Consider the following 17,892-nt stretch of genomic DNA (forward strand, 5'->3'; position numbering starts at 1 on the left):
AGAAGCAGAGAGTATATTGCTGCTTACCAGGGGCTGGGATGACTTGTAGGGGCACCGGGAGATGTTGGTCTAAGGGTACGTATGCTTAGTTAGAAGGAATCAGTTCCGGAGATCTATACAGCATGGTGACTGTCATTAATAGTAATATATTGTGTTCTTGAAAAATGCTCAGAGAGTAGATGTCAAATGTTCTTACCACAAAAGTCATAATTATGGGAGGTAATGGATGTTAATTATATAGATTTAGTCACTCCACAATATATATATTTCAAAACATCATGTTTTACGCAACATATGGTACATATGTACATGTTACATATGATAAAAAGGCAATAGGTATAATGTAAAAAGTTGTAGGAAGTTTGTTTTATAGGAGAAAAAGTTTTCTTGTTAGATAACCAAGTGAAGAGAGAGTTTTTAATTGTTTTCTTCTTTTTTTTATTACACTTTAAGTTCTGGGGTACATGTGCAGAACGTGCAGGTTTGTTACATAGGTGTACACGTGCCATGGTGATTTGCTGCATCCGTCTCCCTGTCATCTACTTTAGGTATTTCTCCTCATGTTGTCCTTCCCCTATCTTCCCACTGCCTGCTATCCTTCCCCTAGCTCCCCGCTCTCTGACAGGCCCCGGTGTGCGATGTTCCCCTCCCTGTGTTCATAAGTTCTCATTGTTCAACACCCACTTGTGAGTGAGAACATGTGGTGTTTGGTTTTCTGTTCTTGTGTCCGTTTGCTGAGAATGATGGTTTCCAGCTTCATCCATGTACCTGCAAAGGACCTGAATTCATCCTTTAGTAAGAAAGAGATTTAGAAGATACAAGGAAGCTGTTCTTTAAGCTTGGTCAGGGCCAGGGGTAGCTCCATGACCCTCTCTGAGTTTTCTCCTGATAAACTTCCTTAGGAGAGTCAATAGGATGTCCCATATCCAAGGATAAAGTTATCATAAGAGAGAATTGAGGGCCGGGTGAGGTGGCTTAAGCCTGTAATCCCAGGACTTTGGGAGGCCGAGGCAGGTGGATCACGAAGTCAAGATATCGAGACCATCCTGGTCAACATGTTGAAACCCTGCCTCTACTAAAATTTAGCTGGGCATGGTGGCGCGTGCCTGTAATCCCAGCTACTCGGGAGGCTGAGGCAGGATAATTGCCTGAACCCAGTAGGCGGAGGTTGCCATGAGCCGAGATCGCACCATTGCACTCCAGCCTGGGTAACAAGAGTGAAACTCTGTCTTAAAAGAAAAAAAAAAATAAAGAAAAGAGAGAATTGAGAAGCCCAGAAACATGAGAGCCACCGCCCCTGTGTATGTACCCCAGACTGGGATGATATGTCTTTTTATCACTTCCCTGTTCTTTAAAGAAAGCAAATTGAAGGAGGTTGGCTTATTTATCTAAAAAATTGTTTATATTGAAGGAAATGCTATAGATTTGTGGTGTTTTCTAGTGCTTTACTAGAAGGGTAAACACCTGCAATCTCCAAATTCCTGCTTAAGTCAAGGCAGAGGCATTCAGTTCTTCTTCTTTCCCCAAACAAAATTTCAAGTTTTTAAAAGTTTGGAGTGAGGAGGATGTCAGGTTTGAGAGAGAGAGTAGGCCAAGGAGAGGATTGTGAGAAGTGAAAAATCTCCCAAGGCAGGCATTGTCTGAATGTTAGAGGTCAAGTTGGCCCTCTGAGGCTGTCCGTCTTGGAGGATACCGCAAATGGAGTAATACTGGGCATCTCTGGAATGTCTAGCTTTATCTTAAATATGTTAAAAAGTGAGAGAAACAGGAAGTTCATATGACCGCTTCTCTGTTTTTAGTTCATTTGTTTTACTGAAAACAGGTACCATGGAAAGAGATTATTAAGTAGTTCTCAGTGTTCATTGAGCGGTTCTGTTGCTTATATTAGGGTAAAAGCCAAGTGTTACCAAAGTTTTGAGATGATCTGAATGAAAGTCAGTCCCAAAGCTTGTTTAAATATGCATGCTTTTCAAATTAAATAGAAAATACAGACTTGAGCTATTCACACAAAGCAAGTTTTGATACAGAGAGGGGCCCAGGGCTGCTGGTAGTGGTTCAGAGACAGGTTCAGGAAGGTTCACACATTCACCTAAGTTCACTCGGTCACTGGTGCGCTCCCCGCTCCTGATTTCCAGCTCCCATTCCATCCCTGCTCATTAACATGGAGCACAGGGGAAAGCCGAGGTTGGGCCTCTCTGCAGCTAGATGCGTAAATCCACAGTGCCTGTTAACTCAGCTTGTCCTCGGGGACACAGGAACAGGGAAGGGGTTCAGCTGGGCAGTTTTAAACCCCTAAGAGTTACTATATAACACACATTACCTTTCTCACTAGGTTGTGTTGGTAAATATCTTTTTTATGTTATCTCAGCAATCATGTTGAAAAGTAATTTATGAAAGGAGTCATTTCTATAATTCATCTGTAGGCTCCTAAATGTGTCACGAAAGCCACATATCCTCTCAAGAAGAAATTTCTCCTGGGGGTGCAGGACTGCCCAATTAGGTGTATGAATTCTGCCCCTCAAGGCTCTCTACTCCCAAGGGCAGGCGCTGTTACTGGTCAGGCACAACTTTATTTATCACACTTCTCTGTATACATTTATGGTGCCTAATAAATGTTAAATAATAATTATGGAGACTTTAACATCTTTCCCAGAAGCACCCTTCACGGCCCAGAGTGGAAGATGGACTAGTGGCCGTTTCATTTTACCACAGTTCTTTGTATTTTGTGCAGGCTAGAGATTATCTAGGTTGGAAATAATCTCAGTGTGTTTTGCTTATGCCAACATACATTTTCAAAATCGGTAGAATGCCATGTATAAGACTCAGTGAGTATCTGTAATTTTTTAAGTATGATGGTCACAGGATATGAATTTCCTTTTGTGTTGCTTTGTGGCTCTTAGGTTGATGCCCACACATGCGTGCAGGTGTGTGCACACACAGTTTATGTGGATATGTATATATGTGCACATATGGAATTTAATTACTTTTAAAACTCTAAAGCACGAAGATACTGTAAATTTATCTCAACACCTAATGCAAATTTGAGCACCAAGATCACAAGAGCAATCCAGTAGTAGATAAATACATGAATAAAGAAATTAACAAATAAAAGAGAAGGGCTAGGTCTGCCTTACAGTGGCATGCCTCATGGGAAAAGTGGAGACAGTGCTTGAGTTTTGCATTTGTCAGAATAAAAATCAGATCAGACAAGAATCATCAACGGATAGCAAATCTAAGAGGAAATTTTGATGAGGAGCATCCAAGTATCTCCCCACAACCTGCTTATTCAGTTCAAAAAATAATGAGGTGGAGAAATTGGATAACGCCCTGGTTGAGCCATCAAAATTGACATCATAGATGAGGAAAAGAGGAGCACTGAGTGCTTCCAGATGGGACTCCCTGGACGCAGCGTCACTTCTGCAGGCTTCTGACTGAGAACACACTTCCTGAATCCAGTCATGATGAAGCCACAGACAAGCCCAACGTGAGGACCCTCTTACTAACAAAACGGGAGGGAGCACGACGTCCTTCAACAGTGTCAGAGCTGTAAAAGAAAAAGAGTGAGGAAATGTTCTAGATAAAGGGAGACTGAAGATGTGTGACAACTCAGTGTAGCATCTGACTCCAGGCTGGATCCTGTCCTGGAGGACTCAGAAGTTATAAAGGACGTTGTCCGGCAACTGCACAACTGGAATCCAGATGCGGATTAGATCCTGTGCTGTGTCAACACGGAAGTGACTCAAGTGGGAACGCCACTGTGGCTATGGAAAAAGATTTACCTATTGTTAAATAATACACACTGGAGTATTTAAGGGTAAAATCATATTCTTTGCAAAATTATTCTACTTTTTGTTTCCATATATACGTATGTATGTCCATCCTTATTTTCATTATTAATCGACTTTTGGCCTTTTTTCATGTAGATATGCATATTCCATATGTATATTTCATATCCATGTATTTGTACATGCTTATTTTCTTCATTATTAGACAACCTATTTCCAGTTTATAAAACCTGAGTTAAATAAATATTTGCCTTTTGAGGAATATAGAAAATATTTCCAGGAGTATAATAAAAATTGGGAGAAAAATTACATTTCCTTTTTAAAAAAGGAAATGCTAAACCTGTAAATATTTTGATAAAATAAGAGTTTTAAAATATGTGTGTACTATATTTTAAAACTCCCTTCTTTCATTCTCTCTTTTTTGTATCCTGAATTGGAGAAAAATGAGCTGTAGTGGCAAATATCCCAGCGATGGCGCCTAAGGGTTCCTGCTCTATGGAGGTTCCTGGGGCCCAGAGCCTGTGGGTAGGTGGAGGGAAGGTAGCGGGTGAAGCAGATGTTATTTTCAAACCCAGAATGCCAGACCACTGACAGTAAATACAGACTGCACTCTGCCCTTTTTTTTCAGTCTTCCGGTCTCCCATGGCTTCGCCAAGGGTTCCTTTATTCTTAACCCCAGCTTTCTCTGTTCCTCGCATTCTGGTGACTTCATCCAGTGTGTGTAACACACAGGCCTTCAATGACCATGAACACAATGAAATGATGTCATTCCCCGGCATCCCTGGCCCAGCGCTCACGGTTTCCGACCATGCCCCAGCCGTTCCTGACTGCACAGGATGGGGCATGCCTCGGCCTCTCGCTGAATGGTGTAATTGAAAGACAGTGGATGCCAATGCAGCAGAAGCTTCTTTCCTTTTTGTTCATCTGAATGAAATCTCCCAATTATCTGCAAAAGGAATGTTGAGAGGTTTTGTTGGGGTGCAGCTCTGGAGAGGGAGCAAGAAGACTAGCAGGTTAAAAAGGAGACAGATGAAACTTTTGTGTCTAGAATGAGAAAATTATGAGCACATTCACAGATGGCTTATGTACCAAGAAAGTCCCAGTGGCTAGTTACAGCAATTCATGTCCTAATGTGAACAGAGCTTTTGATTTCATGGTTTAAAATAAAATGACCCAAATATAATTACTAAAGCTTATTAATGTATTTGTTCTGGGTCAGTAACCCTTTACTGGCTGCAGGGGCTTTTTACAGAAGGGGCATGAGAATTAGAGCTTTCTGTTTGGAATACTTTGATTCTTCCTTGGAAGCAAGAAGAAACAATCAACAAACTGCTTGTTTTAATAATTGTACCTATTATGAACCACTTGATATTTAATTTTTTAAAAATCAGCTTAATTTTGCAGAAGAAGTAGTGTCAAAGCAATACTGCACACCCTATCAGCACTCAACACCGGTCAGCCGCTGTCTGAAAAAGTGACACCGTGGGGTTAACGTACTTGTAGTAGGAAGACGAGCAGTTTCAGAAACAGCGTCTTTGTTGGCTAAAGTACAAAAGATGAAAAGAAAACGCAGGAGTGAAAAGTTGAAAAGAGACGTGCCTACAATTTTATTCTTGTACAGAGAAAACAGTTTTTAATACCTTTCTTTAGAAATTTCTTTTTTTTTTTTTGAGGTGGAGTTTAGCTCTTGTTACCCAGACTGGAGTGCAATGGTGTGATCTCGGCTCACAGCAACTTCCTCCTCCTGGGTTCAGGCAATTCTCCTGCCTCAGCCTCCTGAGTAGCTGGGATTACAGGCATGCGCCACCATGCCCAGCTAAGTTTTTGTATTTTTAGTAGAGACGGGGTTTCACCATGTTGACCAGGTTGGTCTCAATCTCTTGACCTCGTGATCCACCCGCCTCGGCCTCCCGAAGTGCTGGGATTACAGGCTTGAGCCACCGCACCCGGCCTTCTTTAGAAATTTCTATGAATTTTTAAAATGTTTTGAGAACTCAGGTACTCAACATAAGGATTCTTTCCATAGAATAAAATTTTAATGTAAGGAGTTCAGAGAATTTGAAGGATTGAGGAACTGTGTGTTTTTAGATGTAAATCCGGAAGCCCATATTCTACACTGGAAACCTCTGCAATTGTCATTAACGGACTTTAACTTCTGTTTCTTGCTGCCATTTTCAAGTGTAGATGTACCCATCAAACGGCACGAATGGAGAGAGACTTGGTGTTGAATTCAGACCCATAACTGTTGCAGACGACGCTGTAAAATGTCATGTTCATTGTCATTTTCTTTTACAAATTCATATCATACAATTTGAAATCAATTCTTTGAGACCATATTTACTTAAAGGCCTATTTAAGATTGCTTGAAAACATATATGAAAACTGAAATCATAAGCAATATTGAAGCACATGAGCGTGACTGTTTTCATGCTGCTATAATGAACAGAACATTACTGACACTAAAGATGAAATTTTTTGAGACAGAAACCTGAATATATTTTGTTAGGGGAGAATCTTACGAGTGTTTCTGCCGCAGGGACAGTAAATGCGGCCGCACTGACCAATGTGCTTCTGCTGTCTGCATGGATAAAGAGTAAGTCACTTGTCTTCCTACGGAGTGGCTCTCTGGACATAGACTCAGCACTGCTTTCCCACACATACTCGAGCTGGTGTGTTCATTTGTACTCATTTAAAAGCAACATTGAGCATCAACCTGGGGTCCTGGGTCCTGGGGTGGAGAGAGGAACCCCAGTAGTCCCCGCCTTCAAGGGGCTCCATCCAGGGGAAGAGGAGAGGTAACACACAAATGGTTAATCCACAGGGCTCTCCTCTTGAGCCATGCAGGCTGGGTCAGGAGTCCAGGCTGTGCCGGGCTGCTGAGAAAAGCTCTTTCAGCCCTGTGGGGAATCTGTCCATGACCCTGCCTCATTAGCTTGTGCTTCCACCAAAAGATTTAACCTGTTCCACAAGGGTGCTGAACCTAATGACATATAATGTGCAGACGTCTTGAATATTCTAACAGTTTCTACATACTATGGATTTTAGTGGATGAGTGAAAGCCTAGTTCTTAAAGCATAAATCTCATGCAGTGTTTCCAAAGACAGACTTTCCTCCCAAAGTCCAGGGTACCAGTAGATGAGAGGTGATTGGTAAGTTTCAGCCTGGAATAGAACTCAAGAAAATATACTGAAGCTTTTTTGCCATGTACCATAATATACCACAGCGATAAGTCTGTAAAATAGTGTTGTTTCTAAGGTTCTAATGCGAAAAAGCCTTTCAGTTAAATAAAATGTCTGCTTTTCTCTTTTACTGGGTCTGGGCTATTAGACATAGTGCCAACACTTTCCTTCTATTAGAATGAAGCTGATATGCTTGTTTATGGGGTAAAAATGACCTTGTGAAGTATTCTTATGTCATAACCCGTAGGTTCAGCATCCTGGTTGAGTTTAACAGCCCTGCCAGAAAGTCTAAAGTGAAGAACTAGGAGAGGCTCCAGCAATGCTCTCGGGACGTGCCTTGTCATTGGAATACCCCAGAGTGATTGTTAACTACACAGAGTACTGGCTTCCTGCCCCCCAGACCTATTAAATTTGACTTCCAGGGAAGGGGCCAGTGAATTTGTATTTATTACACTTTTTTCTTGGAGATCATTGTAAAGTCACATTCAGTTGCAAGAAAGTACAGAGTGGTCTTTTATTCCCTTTATAACCTTATACATCTTAGGTAACTACAGTACAGTATCACAACTAGGAAACTGACCTTGGTGTGGCGCACTGCCCTTCTCCAGATTTCACTAGCGTCATATGCACACCGTGTGTGTGCATTTAGTTCTATGCAGTTTTACCATTTTGAGATCTGTGTATCTATCACCACAGCCAAGATACAGAACTGTTCTGTTACCACAAGGCTCTCCCTGGGACCTTTTAACAGCCACTTTCACCTTTCTCTCCCTCCTCTGTGCCTAATCTTGCCAATTGCTAACTTGTTTCCTATTTCTGTTATTTCATCATTTCAAGAATGTGCTATGATATATTAACACCCTATGTAATCTTTTGGGATTGGCCTATTTCACTTAGCGTATTCTCTGGAGGTTCATCCAAGTCACTGCATGTATTAATATTTCATTCCTATATTAGTTCATTCTTACTCTGCTATGAAGACCTACCCAAGACTGGGCAATTTATAAAGGAGAGAGGCTTAATGGACTCACAGTTCCACATGGCTTGGGAGGCCTCAGGACACTTACAGTCATGGTGGAAAGGGAAGCAAATATATCCTTCTTCACATGGCAGCAGGAGACAGAAGAATGAGAGCAGAGCGAAGGGGGAAGCCTCTTATGAAACCATCAGATCTCATGAGAACTTACTGTCATCAGAGAAACTGCTCCTATGATTCAATTACGTCCCACAGAATCCCCCCCCCCAGCACGTGGGGATTATAGGAGCTACAGTTCAAGATGAGATTTGGGTGGGGACACAGCCAAACCCTATTAATTCCTTTTTATTACTAAGCGATATGCTATGGTATGGATGTACCACAGTCTGTTCAACTCTTCACCTTGGGAAGGGTATCTCCAGTATTTCCAGGTTAGGGCTATGGATGAGCATGAGTTGCCATTTATCTGAGGTAATTGCATGCTACAATTGCTGAGTCATATGTTGGTTGCATGTTCACCCTTTTAAGAAACTGCCAGTCTGATTTCTGGAATGGCTGTGGCATTTTACATTCCCACCAGCAATGTAGGGCATGAGTTAGCTAGTTTCTCTGCCTCCACCAACATTTGGTGTTTTTTCTATTTTTTAATTTTTAGCCATTCTGATAGGTGTCTAGTGAAACCTCATTTTAGTTTTAATTTGCATTTCCCTAATGGCTAGTGATATTGAACATCTTTTCAAGTGCATATTTGCCAACTGTATTTTCTCTTCTGTGAAATGTCTGGTTAGTGAAATATATTTTTTCAATGGTCTAACTGTATTGTTCATTTCTTCTTACTGTTAAGGTTTGAGAGTTCTTTATGTTCTAGATAGTAGTTGTCAGATACACAGTTTGTGAATATTTTTACCAGCATGTCTTGTAATCCTCTTAATACAGCCTTTCACAGAGCAAGAGTTTCAGTAATCAGGTCCAGTTTATTAAAATTTTCTTTTAGAATGTGTGCTTTTGGTGTTAGGTCATAACTTTTTTTAGTCTTAGGTCCTTGAGATTTTTTCACAGTTTTATAGTTTTGTATTTTATATTTAAAGCTCATGACCCATTTTGAGTTACATTTTGTATGATGTGTGAACTTTAGGTTTAAATTCTTTTTTTTTTTGCCTATGATATTTGTTACAGTATTAGTCACTGAAAAGACTATCCTTCTTCTATTGGTTTTTATCCTTCTTCTATTGAGTTAGGATGTTTTCTGCTGCTGTAACAGAATACCACCATAGACTGGGGAATTTATAAAGAAAAGATGTTTATTTGGCTAGCAAATGAACTTTCAGGGGGCTGGGAAGTCCAAGACCACATTGCCAGCATCTGGCAAGGGCCTTCTTACTGCATTATCTCAAGCTGAAGGACAAGAGAGTACAGAGACAGAAAAGGAAGTGGGATGAGCTCATCCCTTTTATTAGGGACCCCTCCCATGATAACTAACTCATTCCTGAGGTAAATGTAATAATCCCTTTGTGAGGGCAGAGCCCTCATTACCTAACCACCTTTTAAAGGCCATGCCTCTTAATATTGTTAGAATGGCAGTTAAATTTCAACCCGAGTCTTGGTGGGGACACACAAAGCGCAGCAGTGGGATTGCTTTCTGCTCTTTGGTTGTCAGAATCAGTTGGACATACTTGTGTGTGTCTGTCTCTGGGGTCTCTGTTCTGTTTCATGGGTCCATGTGTCTGGCCCCTGCCTCTCCTACACTGTTTTGATGACTACAGCTATACAGCGAGCCCCGAAGTCTGATAAATGATTCCTCCTACTTCATTTTTGTTTGCAAAGTTTGCCTTTGGCTTTCCAGACAAATTTTAGAAGTAACTTGTCTAGGGTCTGCAAAAAAACCCTCAAGGGAAACTGACAAACATAGCATTAAAACTAAGGTCAGTTTGGAGAAAAGTGACATAGTTAACATTTCATTTTTCGACCCACAACATGACTTCTGCTTTTATTTATTTATTTAGGCCTTCTTTGATTTCTTTTATCAGCAGAGTTTTCAGCACACAGGTCCTGTAGATATTTTTAAAGTTTATACCTAAGAGTTTAATTTTGTTTGGAGAAAATAGTGTTGTATTTCCGTATTGGTTTCTACATATTTGTTCCACATATAGAGATGTAATTTTTTTGTGTAGGATGTAAGATTTTTGTGAGTTGATCTTGCATTTTGCAGTCTTACTGAACTCCCTGGTAATTTTACTCTAATTTCTAATAATTGGCAGATTCATTTGGATTTCCTATGTAAATAATTTTTATTTGCAAACAGGGACAACTTAGTTTTTTTTCCTTTAAATGTGTATGCTTTCTATTTTTTTTCTTTAATTATATTGGCCAGAACTTCCAACCTTATATTGAACAAGAGTGGTGAGAACAAAGGTCTTGCTCTGCTCTTGATCATAGGGGAAAATTGTTCAGTCATTTGCTGTTAAAAATAATCTCAGCTATAGATTTTTGGTAAATTCTCTTTATCCAGTTAAGAATGCTCTTTTATTAGTTTTCTGAGATTTTTTTTTCCATTGTGAATGGGTGTTAGATTGTCAGGAGCTTTCTTCTGTGATCATATAATTATGAAAAATTTCTTCTTTATCTTTTGATAATATTACATATACTTCTTGATTTTTGAATGTTGAACCAGGATTGTATACCTGGAACCCCACTTGGTCATGGTGTACAATTCTTTTTCTGTACTGACGAATTTGATTTGTTGAATCTGTATTTTTCACACACACTTTTTTTTTCCCTTTTTTCTGTAATTTTTATGATCAGGCCAGGTTGGGAAACATTAGGGGAAGAGGCACCAATCTGTCTTTTGCATTGAAATAAGCCTATTTTTAGCAAAAGGAAGTTTTCTAGTATTAAAAATAGAAGATTTTGCTAACTCAGGTCTTCCTTTTGTAACAATATTTCTCACAACTATTAGGCATTATACTTATTCAGGTGGTTTATCAATGGACGTCTACTTGTGTCTAGTAAATTCACAGAACAGTCTGCTGCCAATAGATTAGATATATTATTTTCCATTCTGAAGTATTCCAGACATTTTTGTTATTAACCAAACTTACCATTTAGAGGTTACAACATAAAAGGAACAAATTAATTGGAAAATTCTAAATTAAACTTTTGGCTTTCATTTTGCATATATTCCTATGAAAGAATTTATGCATTCAAAAATTATTTGTTGGAGCTCAAGTTAAAAAAAAAATCACTGTGTTGTTTCCTGGGAGGATGGTAAAGCTGAGTTAAATGTATATCAGTCCTCCTTTATGTTTTCATTAAATTGTTTATTCATAAAACCAAAAACATATTTGAGCCCCTAGTGTGCCAAGAACTGTCATGGACAATGAGATGCATCAGTAAAGGAAGTGAGCAAGGCCTGAGCTCTCATGGGACTGTCCTGGAAGAACAATGTGCACGCTGGGGTGCATGGTGGCACTGGGAGCTCTTCGTATGTAGCTATGAAATGGTGTAGACGTGACCATTTATAACACAAGGCAGAATTTTAAGCATGATGAAAGGGGTGGTGTTTAGTGATTAGGGAGTTTGGAAAAGGGCACAATTACTTTTAGTTTAGAGTTGAGCTACATGGGGAAGCTGCCTTTTGAGTTAATCCTTAAAAGATGAGGCACATTTAGATATGCTAAAAGGGAGTTGGTGATGGGAGGATAGAAATACAGCACTCCAAGATCGTGTGGTTGTAGATATGTTGCGTTGCCTCTGATGCCTCTGTTCTGTTCCATTGGTCTATATCTCTGTTTTGGTACCAGTACCATGCTGTTTTGATTACTGTAGCCTTGTAGTATAGTTTGAAGTCTGGTAGTGTGATGCTTCCCACTGTGTTCTTTTTACTTAGAATTGACTTGGCTATGCAGGCTCTCTTTTGGTTCCATATGAAGTTTAAGGTGGTTTTTTCCAGTTCTGTGAAGAAGGTCATTGGTGGCTTGATGGGGATAGCGTTGAATCTGTAAATTACTTTGGGCAGTATGGTCATCTTCATGATATTGATTCTTCCTAACCATGAACATGGAATGTTTCTCCATCTGTTTGTGTCCTCTCTTATTTCATTGAGCAGTGGTTTGTAGTTCTCCTTGAAGAGGTCCTTTACATTCCTTGTGAGTTGTATTCCCAGGTATTTTATTCTCTTTGTAGCAATTGTGAATGGCAGTTCATTCTTGATTTGGCTCTCTTTAAATCTGTTATTGTGTATAGGAATGCTTGTGATTTTTGCACATTGATTGTGTATCCTGAGACTTTGCTGAAGTTGCTTATCAGTTTCAGGAGATTTTGGGCTGAGACGATGGGGTCTTCTAGATACAATATCATGTCGTCTGCAAATAGAGACAATTTGGCTTCCTCCTTTCCTATTTGAATACCCTTTATTTCTTTTTCTTGCCTGATTGCTCTGGCTAGAACTTCCAGTACTATACTGAATAGGAGTGGTGAGAGAGGGCATCCTTGTCTGGTGCCAGATTTCAAAGGGAATGCTTCCAGCTTTTGCCCATTCAGTATGATATTGGCTGTTGGTTTGTCATAAATAGTTTTTATTATTTTGAGATACAATCTTTGATAAACCTGACAAAAACAAGCAATGGGGAAAGGAGTCCCTGTTTAATAAACAGTGTTGGGAAAACTGGCTAGCTATGCTCAGAAAGCAGAAACTAGTCCCCTTCCTGACACCTTACACTAAAATTAACTCCAGATGGATTAAAGACTTAAACATAAGACCTAATACCGTAAGAACCCTAGAAGAAAATCTAGGCAAAACCATTCAGGACATAGGTGTAGGCAAGGACTTCATGACCCAAACACCAAAAGCATTGGCAACAAAAGCCAAAATAGACAAATGGGATCTAATCAAACTCCACAGCTTCTGCACGGCAAAAGAAACAGTCATTAGAGTGAATCGGCAACCAACATAATGGGAAAAAATTTTTGCAGTTTACCCATCTGACAAAGGGCTGATATCCAGAATCTACAAAGAACTAAAACAGATTTACAAGAAAAAAACAAACAAGCACATTCAAAAGTGGGCAAACGATATGAACAGACACTTTACAAAAGAAGATATATATGAGGCCAACAAACATGAAAAAATGCTCATCACTGGTCATTAGAGAAATGCAAATAAAAACCACATTGAGATACCATCTCACGCCAATTAGAATGGCGATCATTAAAAAAATCTGGAGACAACAGATGCTGGAGAGGATGTGGTGAAATAGGAACACTTTTACACTGCTGGTGGGAGTGTAAATTAGTTCAACCATTGTGGAAGACAGTGTGGCGATTCCTCAAGGACCTAGAAATAGAAATTCCATTTGACCCAGCAATCCCATTACTGGGTATATATCCAAAGGATTATAAATTGTTCTACTATAAGGACACATGCACACGAATGTTAATTGCAGCACTGTTTACAAAAGCAAAGATCTGGAATCAACCCAAATGCCCATCAATGATAGACTGGACAGGGAAAATGTGGTGCATATACACCATGGAATATTATGCAGCAATCAGAAATGATGAGTTCATGTCCTTTATAGGTACATGGATGAACCTGGAGAACATCATTCTCAGCAAACTGACACAAGAACAGAAAATGAAACACCGCATGTTCTCACTCATAGGCGGGTGTTGAACAATGAGAACACATGGACACAGGGAGGGGAGCACTACACACGGGTCTGTTGGGGGAACAGGGGAGGGACAGCAGGGAGTGGGGAGTTGGGGAGAGATAGCATGGGGAGAAATGCCAGATATAGGTGAAGGGGAGGAAGGCAGCAAATCACACTGCCACATGTGTACCTATGCAACAATCTTGCATGTTCTTCACATGTACCCCAAAACCTAAAATGCAATAAAAAATAAAAAAGAAATACAGCATTCCTTCCTGAAGGGCAACATGAAGCAAGGTGGCAAATGCGAAAGGTGGGAAAGTATAACTAGTTCCACTAAACAAGTTTAACTAGTTATACTAGTTAATAACCAGTTTAACAAAACTAGTTATGCAAATCAATAACCAGTTTAACGAAACCAGTTATGCGAGTCAGTAACCAGTTTAATGAAACTAGTTATGCTAGTTAAGCACAGAAACTAGTTAAGCACAGTATAACTAGTTTAGTTACACTCTATTAAGTGTACCTAGTTAAACTTAAATTTTATAAAACATAACTAGTTTCACCAAACTAGTTATACTTTCCCATGCTTTCACTAGTTATGAGACCATAACTTATGACACCATAACTAGTGAGAGGATTATCAGGCTTTGTGTATACCCAAAAAGAAGAGGCTCAGAAGGAGACAGAGACAGGGAATGCTTTTGATTTTGAATGTGCACATATTAAAATGCTCGTATATGTAACACACATATATGTACACACACATATCCACATAACAATGTAAACCAATAAAATTAAAGTGAATTACGATTGTGAATAAATAAAAATGATGGTTTGGAAAGGAATGAAAATGTAGGTAGTTGTAAGTCTCATGAAACAAGAACGTCTAGTGCAACACTGAATATATTGACAGTGACCTTTTCTAAACATACGGAAAGAAAAATGGCCCTGTTTTATTCCTGGTCTCAGGGTTTTTCTGGATGTAGGTGGACAGGGCAGCCGTACCTGCTGGAGCTGGTGGCTTCCTTGGGAGCTGATCAGGCAAGTCTGCCTAATATCTGAGCACATTTCCAGAAAAATAAAATAGACACCCACATAAATAAGTGAACGAGCAAATCAATAAATATACACTTTCAAATGTGACCATCCTGAAAGGCCACATTCTACTTTGATCCCATTATCTCCTACAAAATGAAGTCCAGAGCTTGTAGGACTCCTGATTCCCTTCCAGCTCCTTTTCTGGTTTGACACTCCAGTGTCCTCACACAGGAACCCCTCATTCTCTGGAAACTGACGGGCTTCATGTCCTAAAACATGCTTTCTCCTCTTCTGCTGGCCTTAGCTCAGTTCCTGCCTGGATTCAGGAATGGAGTTCTTTCTTCTCTATCAAATTCCTACTCTCTTGTGAAGGCTCAACTCAAATCCTCTGTTTGGCATCTCTTCAGGTCCAAGTGGGAGACGCCTTCCTCTTCAGGATTCTGATTTCAAGCCTCTGTCTTGTACATTTGTAGCATCTGGAAACTGCTGTGTCATGCATCTCTGAGAGGTAATAAGCTGGGGAGGCCAGGCTCGTGCCCCACTTACTTCCCAGAACGCTCTAGACCTGTGTCTTTGCACATCAATATTTGTTCTTTATAACAGCGATCACGATGACAATAATCAGCCCTTTGTCCTCCTCTGCTTTATCATTTATGATTGGGGTTTCCCGGCCTTCCCTTGAGTCCCCAGAGAGTTTTCGTGGGTTTGCAAGTGGTATTTTTACCATCATCATTTCCAAGCTGGAAGTGAGAAAATAGCATCTTCTCTTAAACACACAAGAGTCTTCCCTCTGTGAGATTTAGAAGGCCAGAGAGGGAAAAGGAAATCCTGTTTTACTACAATTTTTAACAAGTAGAGTAACATCCCACCAGAAAATAAGACTAGGAAGTTGACTGTGGACATTCCTGTGTCAATCAGGTTCTCCTGTCTCAGGGGAAGGCTGCTGGCTGCCACTCGACAAGTTTAGATCATTTCCAAGATGCAAACTGAGGGCTCGCACTCACTTGTTTGTGTTAACTTTCCGGAACAAATACACACTATGCTGAGATAGTCAAGACCCTGGAAGGCTGTGCCCACCATTGCTGCAGGCTGCCTTGTTTCAGCCCCAGTTGGAAGTTGTCTGATTACATTGAGGCGTCTGGCTAATAGTCTGAACTAATCAAGACAGCTCAGAAGGAGGGAGCAGCTCATTAATCTGGTTGTGCTCATTTCTTAATGTCCTGAGCCCTGGAGTGTTTGCTATTTTTGTGTGTTCTTGAATGAGTAAATGAAGAGAGGAGAGAAGAGCTGTGTCTGTGATGCTTACGAGGGATTGATGGAAAGTTGACAGCGGGATGCTTCTGTGACGTATGTGAGGACAGTGACTTTCCCCCTCATCAGTTCTGGTCTTCAGGCAGCATGGCATCAGTGGGAGAGATCCGGGGTAGGGGAGTCTGTGAAGGGCGAAAAGGAAGCAGCCGGGCCAGGCTGGCATCTGTCAGAGGAGAGAGACAGGGAGAAGTGGGTGGAGGAGCTCTGGTGGCAGTGTCACCAAAGAGAGTCTCAGCCGGCCACCAGTGCACCCCTGAGCCAAGGTTCAGCAGTAGAGGATGCCTGTCCTTGGCAGAAGTGGCCTGGTCCCAGTGCCCAGCTGTGATCATTCAGTTCCTGGCAGCAGCCTGGGAGGCATGGCCTTGGCAAGATGGCTGTGTTGGGAGCCATCTGTCACCTGGGCCCCCGTGGCAGGTGCCCTCCATGGCCACACAGACCCCCTCCTGCATGTGTGTCTGAGGACACCACTCCCAGCGTTCATTTCAGAAGGGAAACGCAGAAGAGACTGGATAATGGGGCCACCACCACCTGTGGCACATTGGCCTTGGGGGCCACCTGAGCTCACCATCCCCCATGGAGCTCCCACTTCTGTGGGTCTTCGTGGCTGCACCAGTTTGCTGTGGCAGATATAATGAAGCCCCACAAGCTGGGTGGCTTAAAGCAGTAGTGACTCCCTCGCAGTCCTGGAGGCCAGAAGCCTGCAGTCGAGGTGCGAGCAGGGCCAGGCTCCCTCGGACACCCGTGCGGAGGCTCCTCCTCCGTGGCAGCATCACTGCAGCCTCTGCTTCGTGGCTGTGTCTCTCCCCGTCTCATCAGTTCACCAGTCACACTGGCTCGAGGCCTCCTCTCAACTTTGTTCCGTCTGTAGAGACCCTGTTCTGAGTCAGTCCACATCCTCAGGCCTCAGATGTTTGGACAGAAATGCATCTTGTTGGGGACGCACTTCCACCCGTCGCAGGGGCACAGCTGGGGTGTGGGCGGTGGGTCTTCAGCGATTGTCCCTTCCCAGGCAGGGCTGCTGCACGTTTCTAGCCGCTGTTGTTTAAGAGAGCGGAGGGCTGCCTGAGGTCCCTGTGCATTCTTCCCCATCCCGTTGTGGAAAAGCAACTCTCCTCCTGCCGGCAAGGCCAGTGCCCTCACCAAGACGGTGGCTCCAGTTCTTGTAGCTGGTCCCTAGACATGAGCAGTCCATGGCATCAGGCAGCAGCCGCCACTGCAGCAGAGGGGCTTGGCCCTCCCATCCTGCAGATCCCAGAGCTGCGGGAGCAGGAGGCAGGAGCTCCTTCAGTTGGCCATGAGGAGTGGTATGGGTGGCTCAATGCCTGCATCTACCCCTTGCTCACTCCCCAACCCAGATATTCCCCCTACCCGAGCTACACTGGCATGAGGAGGGCTCTGAGGCACACACTGTGTCCGTGCAGGCTGTTGTCGCCAAGCTCCTCAATGGCAGTGCATTAAGCAGGCCGTTCCAGTGCTCTGGGGGGCCACTGTCCCTGGGTAGTGTGGGGTGTAACGTAGCGCATGAACTCCATGGTCATGGGGCTGCCTTACACCTCCACAGCTGCGAGGAGAGCTCTCTGGTCAGGTGTCAGTCAGTGTCTCTCGGCACTGGGTGATGCTGTGCCTATAAGAAAGGCAAACCCATGCCCACAGATCCTCATCAGCCAGCTCCTGCCAGAGGGTCCCGTGTGGCTCATCTGGGCTGCATCGTTTCAAGACAAGTTTTGCTCTTATCAACTCAGCAGTCGGAGCAGCTGGCGGGGCAGTTCCTCTAGGACCAGCATGCCTTGCTCTGCAGTGGGTTCCCATGGGCAGCATGCCAGTTCTTACTCGGGAGGGCTGCAGGGGTTCTGCAGAGCTCAGTTGCCAGGGCCATCCATCCCAATCCTGTTTTCAGATTCTCTAGGTTTTCCCAACCAAGACATCCACCTAGCATAAGCCCTAACTTGACC

The 17,892-nt window shown here is 42.2% G+C and overlaps 1 long non-coding RNA gene across 1 annotated transcript in view; it reads right to left on the reverse strand.

The window, feature by feature from the left end:
* Positions 1-414: 414 nt before the first annotated feature.
* Positions 415-17,892, reverse strand: part of LOC144582368 (uncharacterized) — a 36,021-nt gene continuing 18,543 nt past the window's right edge. The window contains exon 2 of the long non-coding RNA XR_013534953.1: positions 415-4,731. This is a non-coding gene — a long non-coding RNA (uncharacterized LOC144582368). The remainder of the gene's footprint in view (positions 4,732-17,892) is intronic.

The sequence above is a fragment of the Callithrix jacchus genome, chromosome 4, assembly GCF_049354715.1.
Source record: "Callithrix jacchus isolate 240 chromosome 4, calJac240_pri, whole genome shotgun sequence".
Classification (NCBI taxonomy): domain Eukaryota; kingdom Metazoa; phylum Chordata; class Mammalia; order Primates; family Cebidae; genus Callithrix; species Callithrix jacchus.